At 26.3% G+C, this 15,765-nt stretch overlaps 1 protein-coding gene across 2 annotated transcripts in view; it reads right to left on the bottom strand.

The window, feature by feature from the left end:
- Positions 1-14,193, bottom strand: part of LOC129971352 (NACHT domain- and WD repeat-containing protein 1-like) — a 144,190-nt gene extending 129,997 nt beyond the window's left edge. For both annotated transcript variants that reach the window (XM_056085034.1, XM_056085032.1), the window contains exon 1: positions 13,981-14,193. The gene's annotated coding sequence lies outside the window, so the exon portion shown is untranslated. The remainder of the gene's footprint in view (positions 1-13,980) is intronic.
- Between the last annotated feature and the right edge of the window lie 1,572 nt (positions 14,194-15,765).

Genomic DNA, 15,765 nt, shown 5'->3' on the forward strand with positions numbered 1-15,765 from the left:
ATTAAAGGTGAAATGGTACGGGGAAGCCAAGTATTAACGGTTACCAGTTAGACGACGATTAAGCCTATTTCTGCGCTCTATTAAACTTTCTGTTTGAAATCTATTTCTTAATTTTTTATATCTTCCTCCGTTTGATTAAGTAGACTTTTTGGTGATACGGCTGACATTCTCCAGAGCATTTCTAATATTATTTTGCAACTTCATTAATAGCTAAGAGAAGAATTCAATAAAGCTCTAAAACGTTCAATGAAATAGTCTGAAATTTTTAGGATGGTGTGGTGAAAGCTTATAAGCCAGTTAACAGCTACGCTGCCCTAGCAATTGCTTTTGTATCGTGGTCATGTTACTGGGCTGCGAACCACAAGGTCCCAGGTTCTATCCTCGCTCATCTCAATTCGCCACAATACACTAATGTTTGAAATTGACAGTTGCCATTTGGTAATAAGTTATAAGAAAGATTTCGACGCTGCTTACATTCGCGTTTTGTATACATAGATTAAGATATTAAAATGCTATTATTCCTTAAAATTTTCAGAATAACAAAAGTTTCGAAAATAAATTCTCCTGAAGATAAACTTTTCATGTAAAAGCTAATTCATTCTTTTTAAATTTCTTTTTAATGTAATATGAATAAAAAAAACGAGACGATCGATTTGACGAAATTAAAAATTTGGATGTTAATGTCAAAGGTTGGGAACGTCTTTTCAAATCCAAGATAACGGACGACATCAGTTTTACTGAGATCGTGATTCCAATGTTTCATTGCTTGCAAATTACTTCTCATTTTTGATCTGGTTTAATTCTGAGAAAATTATTTTAAACTTTATAGAAAAAGATAAAAATTGCGCTTAATTATAAAGAAATATAAATATTCTTTGTATAATAGCAAATAATGGGTAAATGATATGCAATATCAAATATTATTATAATGTGATGAATGAAGCTATTTCATTGGCTCCAATTTCGATGTTTCAGGCTTCAGTTATATCAAGCATGTGATGAACTGGAATGGAACTATGACTTGTCAAGTTACATTCTTAATTCAAATTCTACTGCTCATTTTAAAATTAACAACAACATACAGGGTGTGTGCAAGCTGCTGTTAGTAACAATTCAAGGAAACTGACAAAAATTGAATATATATGTGCGTGTCTGTAAAGATTAAAACAAAATATTAAAAGGGGTACTATTTTTTATACATTTAAATATTATGAGTAAAAACTGTTCCATTAAAACTACAGCAATGTGCCATTAGTGGTACGTGTATAATAATTAAATTAAATTCTGAAGATATTAAAGCAGTATATTGTCATCAACAACACACAAGTATGCAAAACTTTAAAGATATAGCACATTAGAATGTAATTATAAAACCGATTATAAAAAATCATCTTTACAATCATCATGAAAACAAAACATGATTAAATGAAATTATATAAAATTGAAATTTACGGGCATCCCAACTGAATTTTAAATAGTGACAACTCAACAAGGAACGACACAGTAAAAAATGAGGAAAAAGCTCCTGGACATTTTATTCCTGGTCTTATATAACCTGAGAAATTGATAGGGAAAATATTTCTCCATAGTGCTCATATATAATGAGATTTCGATAGGGATTTCGCTACACGCAAGGGAAACACAGGAATCTTTTAAAAAAGAATTTGTCACGACAGCGGTATTTTGTCCCTTCACTCGGAGTGTGGGAAAGTTAGGCTTTTAGCCGATTCAGCAATTTTATAAAGCTTCTCTTGAATTAATTAAGTACAGAAAGTGGAATTGGATCAGGAAATATTTCAGAATGAAGTTACTATGGGCTAAATTAATATAAAACCCCTTGGAATATATATATATATATATATATATATATATATATATATATATATATATATATATATATATATATATATATATATATATATATATATATATATATATATATATATATATATATATATATATATATATATATATATATATATATATATATATAAAATAAAACATTTAATTCAATAAATCAGTCAAATGTTTTTCACATTAAATAATTTTCTAAATAACAAAATAAACAATTAACTAAAAAGAGGAATGACTTAAATTTTAGAATGAACACCATTTATAATAAATTTTGGAGAAAGTAAAATAATGAAAATAAGAAGTCAAAGGACAGAAGAAAATATTTAAATCATTAAAAACTAAATTAATTTAACTTTTTTCATTCTTAAGTTTTGAAATTATTTAAATTTTAACTTTTAATTTAATTTAAACATTACTTATTGTACTTAATTACTGAAATGTAAAAAGTAATTATTTACAAGCTCAAACTATTCGTCAAACAGCTTCTCCTACTAATACATTACTTTAATGAAAATTATTAGTAAAAGATATTAAATGCAATTAGCTTTATCAATTACTAGCCGCCTTTGGCGAACAGCCGGTGCGCCGATCTTAATGCTCGTAAAAATTCTAATAATTAAAGATTTTACGTAATTCCTACTTTAATAGCTTCTTCATTAAAATATTTTAAAACTTCAAATTTTAATTCACTCATAACAATATAAAGGCCTTCAGTCATAACGTAATATGTATCTTTCTAATTTCCTATTAGCTCCCGTAGAATTTATGCTTTAAATGAAAGTGGAAATGATTAATCTGCAATTAATATAATAATATTTTTTACTGAAACAAAGCATTTTTTTTTTTTTGTAAAATGATTACTGAAAACAGAGCCACTGAGCATCTAAACCTTATGGGCACTAAAGAATATCTTTCTTAATTTATGTAATATCTCAAGAATTTGTCAAAAAAATTTTTTCAGGTTCATCATGACCAAATCGATTAATTAACAATGTTTAATTTTAAATGCATCAAGCACTAAGAAAATAAAACGAATCGTTTAAAATAATCGGTTGAAAACAGGTTAAAAAAACTACTTAAAAAACGATGTACTTAAAACTATAAGCATATACAAAAATATATATCATAACATAAATACAATTTAATTACAAAAGCATGTAACTAACCTAAAAATAATTTAAATCCAGACCGCATCCGTTGTCAACAATCAGAACACAATGCGCATACGTGAATTTACAACGCTAGTTACGGTAAAGCTAATGCGTGAATTTTTCTACGCCAGTTGGGGTAACGCTATGCAGATGAGAAATTTTTAATTTCCTTTATTCTGTTTTATTTTAATTCAAAAGTATTTCAGAATGAATCTGAAAGATTGATTCATTAACGATGTTTAATTTTAAATGCATCAAACATTAAGAAAATAAACAGAAGCGTTGGAAATAATCGGCCGAAAAATCTTAAGCCTAGCCTCATTGGTGTGGGGGAAAAAAAACTGAAGCCTTACTCATTTGGCGGTGGGGAAAATGAAAAGATTTTTTTGGCGTTAAAGTTAGTTTTTAATTAATAATTAAAATTCTAATTAAAAAAAAAGGGAACCCAGGTGCACATTCCCGACCTCCAAGGTATACATGTACCAAATTTGGTAGCTGTAGGTCAAACGGTTTGGCCTGTAGAGCGCCAACACACACACACACACACACACATTGAGTTTTATATAAGTACAAGCCGTCTTTGGCGACCAGCCGGTTCGCCAATCTTAATGTTCGTTTAAATTTTAATAATTAAATAGGTTGAACCGGAATACTCCGGTCGTACCATTAAATATTTTACGTGATTCCAACTTTAATAGATTCTTCAGCAAAATATTTTAAAACTTCAAATTTTGATAGTCATATAATTTACTCATAATATTATAAAGGCCTTCAGTCATAGCGTGGTATGTATCTCTCTAATTTTCTGTTACCCCTCGTAGAAATTATGCTTTAAATTAAAGTATAAATAATTAATCTGCAATTAATATAATAATATTTTTAACTGAAACAAAGCATTTTTTTTTGTAATATGATTACTGAAAACAGAGCCACTGAGCATCTAAATCTTATGGGCACTAAAGAATATCTTTCTTAATTTTGTAATATCTCAAGAATTTGTCAACAAAAATTTCTCAGATTCATCATGAAAAGATCGATTCATTAACAATGTTTCATTTTAAATGTATCAAACACTAAGAAAATAAAATGAATCGTTTAAAATAATCGGTCGAAAACAGGTTTAAAAAAACTACCTAAAAAATGATGTACTTAAAACTATAAGCATATACAAAAAATATATAACTAACATAAATACAATTTACTTACAAGCATGCAACTAACCTAAAAATAATTTAAATCATCCGTTGGTTGTCATGGCAACAATCAGAACATAATGCGCATGCGTGAATTTTCTTCGCCACTTACGGTAACGCAAATGCGTGAATTTTTCTACGCCAGTTGGGGTAACGCTATGCAGATTAGACATTTTTAATTTCCTTTATTCTGTGTTATTTTAATTCAAAGTACTTCAGAATGAATCTGAAACATGGATTAATTAACAATGTTTTATTTTAAATGCATAAAACATTAAGAAAATAAACAGAATCGTTTGAAATAATTCGCCGAAAAATGTTAACCGTAGCCTCATTACTGTTGGGAGAAAAAAAAGTAAAGCCTTACTCATTTGGCGGTGGGGAAAATGGAAGATTTTTTTTGGCGGAAAAGTTGGCGGTGGGGAAAATGGAAGATTTTTTTGGCGGGAAAGTTAGTTTTTAATTTTAATAATTAAAATTCTAATTAAAATTTCAAAAAAGGGACCCCAGGTGCACATTCCCGACCTCTAAGGTATACATGTACCAAATTTGATAGCTGTATGTCAAATGACCAGGCCTGTAGAGCGCCAACACGCACACACACACACACACACACATTGAGCTTTATTATAAGTATAGATATAGATAGATGAGAAAGTAAAATCAAACCACATCATCCAGTTAAAATAAATGAAATACAGTTGAATTACAAACAATTCTGTGACACACCCAGAAAAAAATTAAAAACAACAAAACGTTACTCTAAAATTTCAAAATTTTCATAGCAACTATTTTAAGAGCTCCAAAGAGAAATGTATGAACTTCTATCATTGAATAACTTTGCGAGTCCAATCTCAATTTCATTTTAAGTATCTTTGATTGATTGATCAATGGTTTTATTTGTTTAAGCCGATTCCTATTCTCAAACATACAATGCTTGTCACTCCTTTTAATTTCATTTATTATTTTTGTGTGCATGCCAAGTGTGAAATGCCAAGAAATTAAGAAGTTTACTTTTTTAATAAAAGTGAGTGGCGCTGTGAAATTCCGACACTCAAAATATTTTCTTAAAATTCATCTGTTAAAGAATTTCTCTTTTAACACCAATTGTTCAGAAATTCCTCTGGAAAATGCAATTGAAATTTCTTATGATCCTTATCATAAGAAAACTAAAAAAAATTAAATTAAAACTATTTTTAATAACTATTAATAATAACTATTTTACTCATAATGACATGCAAATATTTTACAAATAAGATAAACAAATAAAAAATGATATATTCTACTTCAGACTTTCTTATGTATTTCTATATAATGCCGCCATTTCTAATATGAGCTCAAAACGTGATTATTTCTAAATTTTATGCAGCAAAATGTTGTAGATTAATCTCGGTAAAATGTCCTTTGAAAATATTCAAAATTATCGTTTCAATTCACATGTTTCTGATTTAATCGTTTTTATATTTATAGGATATCATTTTCTACTATAAAAAAATATAATTTTTGCCCTATTTTGAAATAAAAGGTATTATTTATTAATTCCCGCCTTTAGCGACTAACTAGCTCACCAGCTAGGATTAATGACAGCGAAAATGTTCAATTAAATAGTTTATATAACTTGGTTTTAATGGCTCCTCCAGTAAACAATTTTTGAACTTCAAATTTTGATAGGCATGTAATTCAGACAAACTCAGAAGCCTTACAGTGCGTCAAAAATATTATATCGATAGACGATTTTTTTTAAATGATTGTTTAAAAAATGGCGTAATAATCTCGTAAAAAATAAACATATAAAATCATACAATAAGTGTATTGAAACATAGAAATATAAGTTATACAGAATTTTCGTTAAAAAAATAAATAAATAAAGTCTTATTTTCTTCGAGATATGCTTATTGGAGTGATCTAAAATGGCTAATTTCTGCTAAATTTTTCATATATCAGTCAGTTTTAGTCGCATTAGAGTGGACCCTTTGTTATTTAAAAATTAGCGCTTCAAAAATATATTATTAAAAATGACTCCTGGTAATAAGATTCTGAATAAAAATTTAAAATTTTGAGATTCATCAGAGCATCAATGACTCAAACTACATAAAATATAATTCTTTTCTTTGTTTGGACCATTTTTCGTTTAGATGCGTATGCCTATTATTAACGGTTTAGAAATTAGCTGTTGGTTCCCGATTATCTTGCTTGTATTAAACCGAAGCCATATTTGCCCGAAATAACACAGAATGATTGGATATATATTATAGATATTTAAAAAGAAAAGATTTTTATGCAAAAGTCTTTTTCTTGCATTTATTTTTATCGAAAATATCCCGCTTCAAATTGATTTCATTTCATAAGCAAGCTCTGAAAATTATAGTTTTCTAGATTTTTTTATAAAGAGAATTAACTCAATTTTTAATTTGAGTTTTTGACAATGTGATGTCAAAGCGTTGATAAAATCTAATTCTTTTTCAAACAAGTGTAACATGCTCGTGTAGTTAAATTTTACTCTTATTCTATATGAAATGTATTATAAAAATATAATACACGCATAAAATATTTTTTGAAAATTAATTAAATATAGAGAAAATTCAACGACAAAAAAGCTTATTTTTTAAAAGTTTTTTTTCTGAATTTTAAGAAATATGTAAAGATCAGTTTTGTGGTATAATAATTTCGAAAAATGTGGTAAAAAGCCAAAATTCTTCTTAATTTATAATTAAAATTTTCAAAAATCTCATCGAAGGTGCACATTTCCATTTTCCAAAATATATATGTGCAATGTTTGGTAACTTTAAGTCAAACGTTTTGATTTGTATACCACCAATGTGCACACACACACACACATTCATCTTTATTATTAGTAAAGATAAAGATGACAGAAGAAAGTTTACCTGTAACTGTTCCCAGATTCCTAAAAGGATCACATCACAACATATTTGTTCTCAAATAATAAATGCATAGCCTTTTCTGAAGCATTAATTTCTAGAAAACAAAGAAAAGTGTGACTTATATCACTGTAACTTTAACCCGCCCAGTGGCATTCTTCACACTTCCTATAATATAATGGAAGAGGGGCAATAAAATTATCTGCAAGGTGGTGGTTCAACCCCCCCGCGGAAATAAATAAACAAGGGAGGCGAATCTCGAATGGCTTGATAGTACAACTACACAATTTGTTCATGAGGGGGTGTGGCAGTTTGTCTGCAGAACACGAAAAGCGCTGGTGAGAATTTTTGCTGCTCAGTTTTTATTTACAATATACGCAACATACGCACCAAATCTATAGATTTCTATTAAATTTTGAATAAAATCTATTAATAGAAAGTTTGTCTACAAGTGAACACAATAATTACGAATCGCAACCTGTTATATAAATAAAATTTGGTACACAATTTTTTCATTAAAGTGTAGATTCTTATCATAATTTTAACTAAATCTGTCATCGGTTGATCGATTTTCGATGTGTGTTTCCAGATGCATGTAAAAACGTGAGTTCAAAAATGGAATGACTTAGATAAATGAAATTTGGCGTGTGATTTTGTTACTAAAATTTTAGCAGATTTTGATTTCAGTCCGTCGAAGAAAAAGACTTCTAAAATTCATACTAGGTTTTTTTTTACATAATTTTCATGTGCGAAAGACTCTGAAAATAAAAATCTCAGCATTTGTGGCGTGTATGTCCTTGCCCAGGGTCCGAAATTTTTATGCTAGTGAGAGAGACCATTATCTCGCAATCATTGCAACGAAGCTGGAATTCTTACATTTTAACATAAAAATGTCAATATAAGCTTAACAGTGTCTGTAAATTGTGTCATTATGCCATGTTTATTTTTAAGCCACTTTTCTCTCTTATATAATATTTGGAGGTTAAGAACCTTGAATTCAATCTCTTCGCTCACTCTCCTGCAAATCGGTATTGCGACATGAATGATCTAAAAATCGTTCAAAATTTTCTTTCAAGTAACCATTGGATTAAGAAGTACAAAATCTAGCAGGTAGTTAACTCTTGGGAAAGAAGATTCTTTTTTCAAAATTTTAATTGGGTTTTTAATTAAAAATTAATGGAATTTCTTTCTTCTATAATATAAAGAATATATTATCGAACTAATATTTATTATGTTTCAATCACTTAAAAACTCAAAATATTAGCTTTTCAATACTCTACTCTATTTGGTGATCTTTTTCCCATTCAGTATTATTTATTCTTCATTGAAACAAGTTATTAAAAATATTTAAAATTTTCTACAATTTTTTTATTGTTTCAACTATTGGCTTCATATTTGTGAGCATTGCGATGATATTAAATATTTTTTATGTATGAGTGCGTATCGTTATTATAATTATTAATCAATTTTTAAAAATAATATAACGAAAAGTCAAATATTATCATGCAATTCTGTTTTGGTTTGAGATTTTAATCTCTTTATAAATATTTCACTAATAGACCCATATTCTTTTACAAAAATTTAAAGGCCTACCTGAAACTGAACAAAATATATAAAAAGGGAAATGATTATAAAAATCTCTATAAAATAATCAATCAGCAAAATTTAGGCAAATGTCTTAAATGATGCCGAATTTTGTCATTATTTTCAGCTGTAATATTGAAATATTACGAGCAAACAGTGTAATAAAAGTTCCCCTCTTTTAATGTAATTCAGTTAAAACGTTTATCAAAAACGTATAAATGAAAATTAGTATGAATAATAAAAATTCCATTAATTTATGAAAATTATTCAACAAATTATATGAAACCATTATAAATAATGATGAATTTTACACTTATTTTAACAATAGTTTTGAAGTATCTACAAGTAAAGAAGTATACTCCCCAACCCCTATTGTTTATTCAACTGCAATACGGACTCGCAATATGAATTCAACTGACGGAAGCTGAGCCTTTTTAAATTACGCCAGAATCACGAAATCAAATTGTGAATTGTACGATACAAATTCTTCTTGTTCATACAGAAAAAGATAGATCGGTTTTTCTGAATTTGTCTATTTATTTATTCCAAGTAGTTTTCCATTTATTTTTGAAAAAAAAAGCCGATTAAGGATTTCAGAACTTTTAATAAGAGCTATTTGTTTTTAATTTCGCAAATGATAATTTTTAAAGTCGGAGAAATCTTTTTAAATCATTCAAATACGTTACATTCACAAATTTCTTGAAGAATACCCATTATAATATCTAATAAAAGCGTTTCATACATCTCTTTATTGTAATTAGTTAATATAGCAGTAAATATAAAATTTGTTATAAAGAGATCACAATAAGAATTTAATTTATCCTAAAACCTTAAATAAAACAAAAACTGTATCCAAATATCAGTACAGCAAGATAAAATTTATTTTTATAAGTTAAAATTGGAAGTAATTTTTAAAAATATTTAACAGTTTTAATACATGATACAAAATAAAAAGACAATAAGTAATTTTAACTGAAAACATAACAGTAATCATATTTTTTTTAATAATCTTAAAAATATTATTTTTCATAAAGAAGCAGATCATTTTAATAAGCACAAGATATATCCGCCATACCAATGAACTGTATCATAAAGCTTTAAATAAATTATCATAATTCAAATCTAAAATAAAAGGTATAATCTAACGTGTTCAGGGTTTGTAACAAAGGGTTTTTTTTTTTTTTTTTTTTTTTTGCATTTATTGGTTGAATGCATTGCACAGTAGTAAAGTTCTCGAAGGAATTACGAGTCTTAAAAAAATATTCATTTAAACCACTGGAAAAATAAGATGTGGACATATTTAACAAATAAGAAAAATTAAAGAACAATTTTTCTTGTCTAAATTTTGTCTCCTAATTAATCAAAATAAATTAGAATTATACACGATATATTTTAACATTGTATAGAATGTAATTTAAGCAGCCAAACACGAATTCGAATTGCTGACTAATTAGACGTGTACAAATAATCAACTTCAATTCAAGTTACATTAGTTATTCGTATTTAGTCTTAATTACATAAATGGCATCCGTATGTTGAACTATACTAATGAAAAGCCAAGAAAATTTTAAAATTATACTTTTTTTTTGTCTATCAGATCGAAAAAATTTTAAAATTTTATTTATTTATTTCCCTCTCTTCAGATATCTTGAATGTTAAATAATCGTAAAAATAAATTATTCTATCTTTTTTAGTTCTGCGTTATAAATCAATATGTTAATATTGGTTTTAATTTGTTGATGATTAGCCAGAATTTGTTTTAATTTGTTCATTCTGAATTAATTTATTCACCATTTTGTTGTTCAGGCAGAATTTCACGTGAAAATTCACTTGCGTCATTTAACAATTTAATGATGTGATCGCTTTTAATGTTATTCCGATGTAAAGTATAAAATAAGATGAGGTAAATTAAAATGATTTTTTTTTTTGTATTTTATTTGCAAAAATGATGTGGTAGTTTGTTCATTATTTCATAAAAATCGAATCAAACCATACAAAACTGTTGAAAGCAAATTTTCGAAGTATAAAATTTATATTCTTATTAATATTTTGACATTTGATTTATTAATAAAAGAATTACTGTGCACAAATTCTTTTGTAATTCTTTCTAATCTTTTTCCACAAAAAATATCGGAGTGAAAAATAAATATAGGTGATTCAAATTATTTTCCAGATAAATATTTTATTTTCAAGAAAAAAAAGAACGATTTTTGAATACAATTAAAATTGTAAAGGTATTTAATACTTCTGAAATTTTGTAATATAATCAAATATTGTCGATACACAAACTTTAAATTTCTATGTACATCGAAGTGCGGTCGTTTGACTGATACAACATTCAGAAGTTGACGGATATAACATTTACCAAGACTACATACACGATGAATCTTCTATGTAATAGGATTTCATTGAATCGGGTTGAAAGAAATTTTGAGATGTTCGATTTTTAATTTTTCTGCGGTTGACTGGAGAATATGTGAGTTGTAAAATTGTTTATATTACATTTTTTTAAACTAATTTCGCTTTGTTCATTCTTTTAAAGAAAGAATTTTCTTATCATTTTTTCACTCATTTCGCAATTTGCATTTTGTCCGATTGTTATAAACAACTCAATAACCAAATAATATTTCAAAATTTTCAAAACTTAACTTAAATATAGTTAATATTGATTAATTTTAACTTAGTTTTGACTCCTTATAAGAAACATCATCTGATAATTAATTTGAGAAAAATTTCTCCCAAAATATGATAATAATTATAATAGAAGTTATGAAATATGTTTAAAAATATATAATCTTTAGTAAAAATAATTTTAAATAAACATGCTTATACTAATGCACTAATACAAACATGCTTTTTAATACCCAATATTAGAAAATAATTTTTGTATAAATAATCTAGATATCAAAAATACAATAAAGCATCAAGTTTCCAAGGTATTTTGTAAAGCGTTTTTGAAATTTTTAAAACTTTTATTTTATTGCTAATCAGTTTTATGCGCTGTTCATCAGTTTCGGTAATAAATTATTTTTAAAAGTTATTTAAAAGTTAATATCTAGTTAAATTACTAGATATTAAAAGTTTAAAATTATTCATACTTGTTTTCAACTTTCTTCTATCAGGATTCTTTTCACAAAACGGATAATATAGTATTCTTTGATTTAAACCAATCAGATAACTTTTATTGAATTCATTTTTCTAACTTATGTAATTAATGATGATTTAACTAATATTAATGATTAAAAATTATATAAATTTTAATGATTTAAGTAACTAATTTTGATTTTTTTCTACTTAATATAATTGCATATGTAGGAATAAATAAAGATTTAATTTCTTTTTACACATTTTTCGAAGATACTGAGTATCATCATTCAGAATTAAAAAATATTATCAAGAAATTCCAATGGCTTTTTCATTCAATAATTTTAAAATTTCTATTTTCGGATGCTTTAAAATTAAGGCTTAAAAATTATCATTTAAGCAAAATTCAATCAACGCTTTTAAATTATCCTTTAAAACTTCAGCGTCCCTTTTATTCAAAAATATTGAGTATTTTATTTTAAACGATTTTTTTCATGTATTAAAATTAAGAACCAAACTTTATCATAAATTAAATTTAAATATATGTTTCATTTAAGAATGGCGTATATTCATTTCAAAAAAGAAATGATTTATTATTCAATATTGAGAATTTGGAGTAAGAAAATTCTGCATATAGTTTTGTTTTTTCCCACAAATGATGAATTTTTGATCCAAAGCAATTTTATTAGGCTTCTGATAGTAAGCAAATCTAGTGATTTTTTTGCAATAGCTTTATGTCAATAATTTCAAATAGTATTATTTTGATCCAGGTGAAACATTCTGGAATTTTAAAAAATCATATCACTCTGTATAAATGCACAATAAAAGTAAGCCCGGAAACAGTGAATAACTGCTATTTAAAAATGAATTCAATGAAATTGTATTGAAATAATTGCCTCTAAAATATGTATAATGCATTATCTGGTGATATCTATTGATCTATTGGTTTTCTTATTAATTTTCTTAACATTTACTATAATTGATAGTAAATATTTTAATACAATTTTTGTTCACTTCCAACAATTTATTAATATCATCTGCTATTTAATAATATCTGCGTACAATACAGAATATAAATTCTTTGACGTTCTTCTGTAAGTTTCACATAATACTTATGAAAGTTAAAATTTTAATAAACTTTAAATAATCAAATTGAATTTAAAATTTCTTATTTTATTTCAATAACAAATGTGGCAAAAGTTATAATTCTACATGTTAAACTCTATGTTAATCTTTGAATTTTTCTTAAAACAAAACACAGAAAATATTTTAAACAATAATTTATAGACATAAAGTCATTTTCGTGCACTCAAACAATTTTTTTTTTCGCATAATACATTACTTGCAAAAATTTGAGATTGAATTCGAATTATAAATAAATTTGATTAAATTTTGATAATTTTTTTAAATCCGTAGTAAAAACATTTCTATATCCAGAAGTTTAGATATGTTCTTTTATATCTAAACTTTTAAGCATCCACGACGTTATACACGATAAAATGGAATTTTTTCCAAAATAAAATAAAGTTATGCAAAATTCTCAATTTTAAATTTATTTATGAAATTTCACTTAAATGATAAAATTCTTTGACTGAAATAAAATTCTTTATTGATATTGCATAGAATTCAGAAAATCTTTCTAAATGGAAATAACACAGTATCAACATAATCAATAAAGAGGATGTGTTATCATAATTTGGTTTTTATTGTACCTATTTTGAACAAAATAAATATAGATGAGAGACATTCTTTTTTGGTGAAAAAATAACAAAATATTTTTAAAAAATTCAAATAATATCAAGAAGTTTGCTTTCTAGCATCAACATATAATCGCATTGCTTTTATAATGCATCTACACAAATTATGACATCCGATATTAAAAAGTACCGTTTTAAGGGAAAAAAAAACAGAAATTTTTATTATAATCGATTCTATATAAAACCTAATCGATATATGTGTATACACTTAAAAGAATACAATGTTTATTTTTAAAATACACATATATTAGTTTTTTTAATGCACTTTTTTATAAAACGGACGATATTTAAAAGAATGTGTTATGAAATTTTAAAGCAATATTTTTATTCTGATACCAATCATGAAAGAAAAGCTTGAAAAAAAATGTCGGAATGCGGCCAGTTGAAAACCACCGGCATTCCATCCGGTGACCTTTGACCTTTAGCTCGAATATCAACAGTGGGGAGGACAAAACGAGAGATGGAACTTTTTACTCACTTTTACTTGGCATCTTTGAAGGATAAATCATTAGGGATCCAATCACAACAGAGATATGCCAAAACGACGGAAATATTTAAACTGTCAACACGTGGAGTGATTATTATTTTTTTTTTCGTGTAGAAAAATATGTCTTGGCGGTTATACGGCACTACCTTGGTAAAATCCCTTACTGAGTTAGGAACGCGCTTTCGGCAAAGCAGCAGCAGCTTTTGGCGGCCGCGTCTCGTCGCTGTATCAACGGGGCCTTGGCACGATTTTATACGATCCAATGCCTCGCCAAAACACTGTGAAAGCTGGCTGAAAGTCTGTCGGATTATCGACCCGAATTTCCTGGGATGAAAACACATTCTAATGGGCAACGAGAATTAAATTCTCACCAGGAAAGAGAATTTTTAACATTCCTGAAGTCTGTCGATTCATGCTTTACTTATACGAAGAAAATAGTTATTGATTTAAAAAAATAAAACTATTCTTGATTTATTCTGAACTTTTCTAAATTTTTATTTATTTATTTATGTTGCATAAAACACAGTCGATATTTAAAATAAAATATTTGGAACACTATTTTTATTCTTATATTATTGCAGACGATTATTCAAATAACATATTATATTACTTTAAAATAATATTTCGATTTTTTTCATGATATCCCATATAATTACAATAAGAGTAAAGTTCTCATTTTTAATGAAATCAATTGTAACAAAAGTTAATAAATTAAAAGTGATTAAATAATTTCTTACTTAAAAAAACGATTGTAAATTGGCGGGAAGTTAGATTTTAAATTCGTAGAACATGCTGTAAATTAAACTGATGATTTTTTTTTATTATTTTTTTTACATTTTTGTTTCAAAACAAAATAATTAAAAATTCTAAATAAACAATTCCATTTTTCTGTCTATGCATCAATGAATAAGAATCGCTTTATAAAAAGAAACGTGCCTCTTCAGCTTTATGGAAATGTAAGATTTGCATTGATTTAATTTTAATAGTAATGCAGTATTTTTAATGGCAACTAATAAAAAATCGCAGTTTTGTTGAATTTATGCTATTTGAATTTGAATTTTTCAAGAAGTAATAGAAGGAAAGAAAGCTAAAAAATCAGAATTAACTGAAAATGAAACATTATATTTCAGTATTAGATTCTAATAAATGTTTGCTTATAAAAACAAATTTTCAATCATCTTACAATTGCAGTTAGATAAGAAAGATATGCAAAACCAGTTTCCTTTCATTTTACAACACTTCGTTTCCAGCATATTTGTTCAATAAGAATTTTAATATGAAAATACTTATAGATAATACAGTGCATAAAAAGTAAAAATCGACTATTATTTCTGTACATTCATTCAATCTAATTTATCATCAATCTAATTATCCTCAATATATCATAAAGAATATATTGAGGAATATATTATTAGAAGAGGAATAATATACTCTTCAAATTTAGAGTGCTATAGTTTTCCCTCTTATAATTAATATCAAGCCAATTTTGGCGGCCAATTGATTCTTCAGGATTAACGATTATTAAAAATCTAAATTAAACCTTTTTTGTAGAATTATTTGCTTCATTAGCAAAATATATTTAAACCTCAAATTATAATAGGCACACATTTAAAGGCATATTGTTAAAAATTTCAATTAAACATTTTTGTAGCTTTATTTATTTCATTAGCAATAAATTGTTTACCAATAAAAAAACTGATATAATTTGGGGAAATAAAATATTATATATTATAAAATATTATATTATAAAATATTATAATTAAAATAATGAATGCA

The sequence above is a fragment of the Argiope bruennichi genome, chromosome 6 (assembly GCF_947563725.1).
Source record: "Argiope bruennichi chromosome 6, qqArgBrue1.1, whole genome shotgun sequence".
NCBI classification, from domain to species: domain Eukaryota; kingdom Metazoa; phylum Arthropoda; class Arachnida; order Araneae; family Araneidae; genus Argiope; species Argiope bruennichi.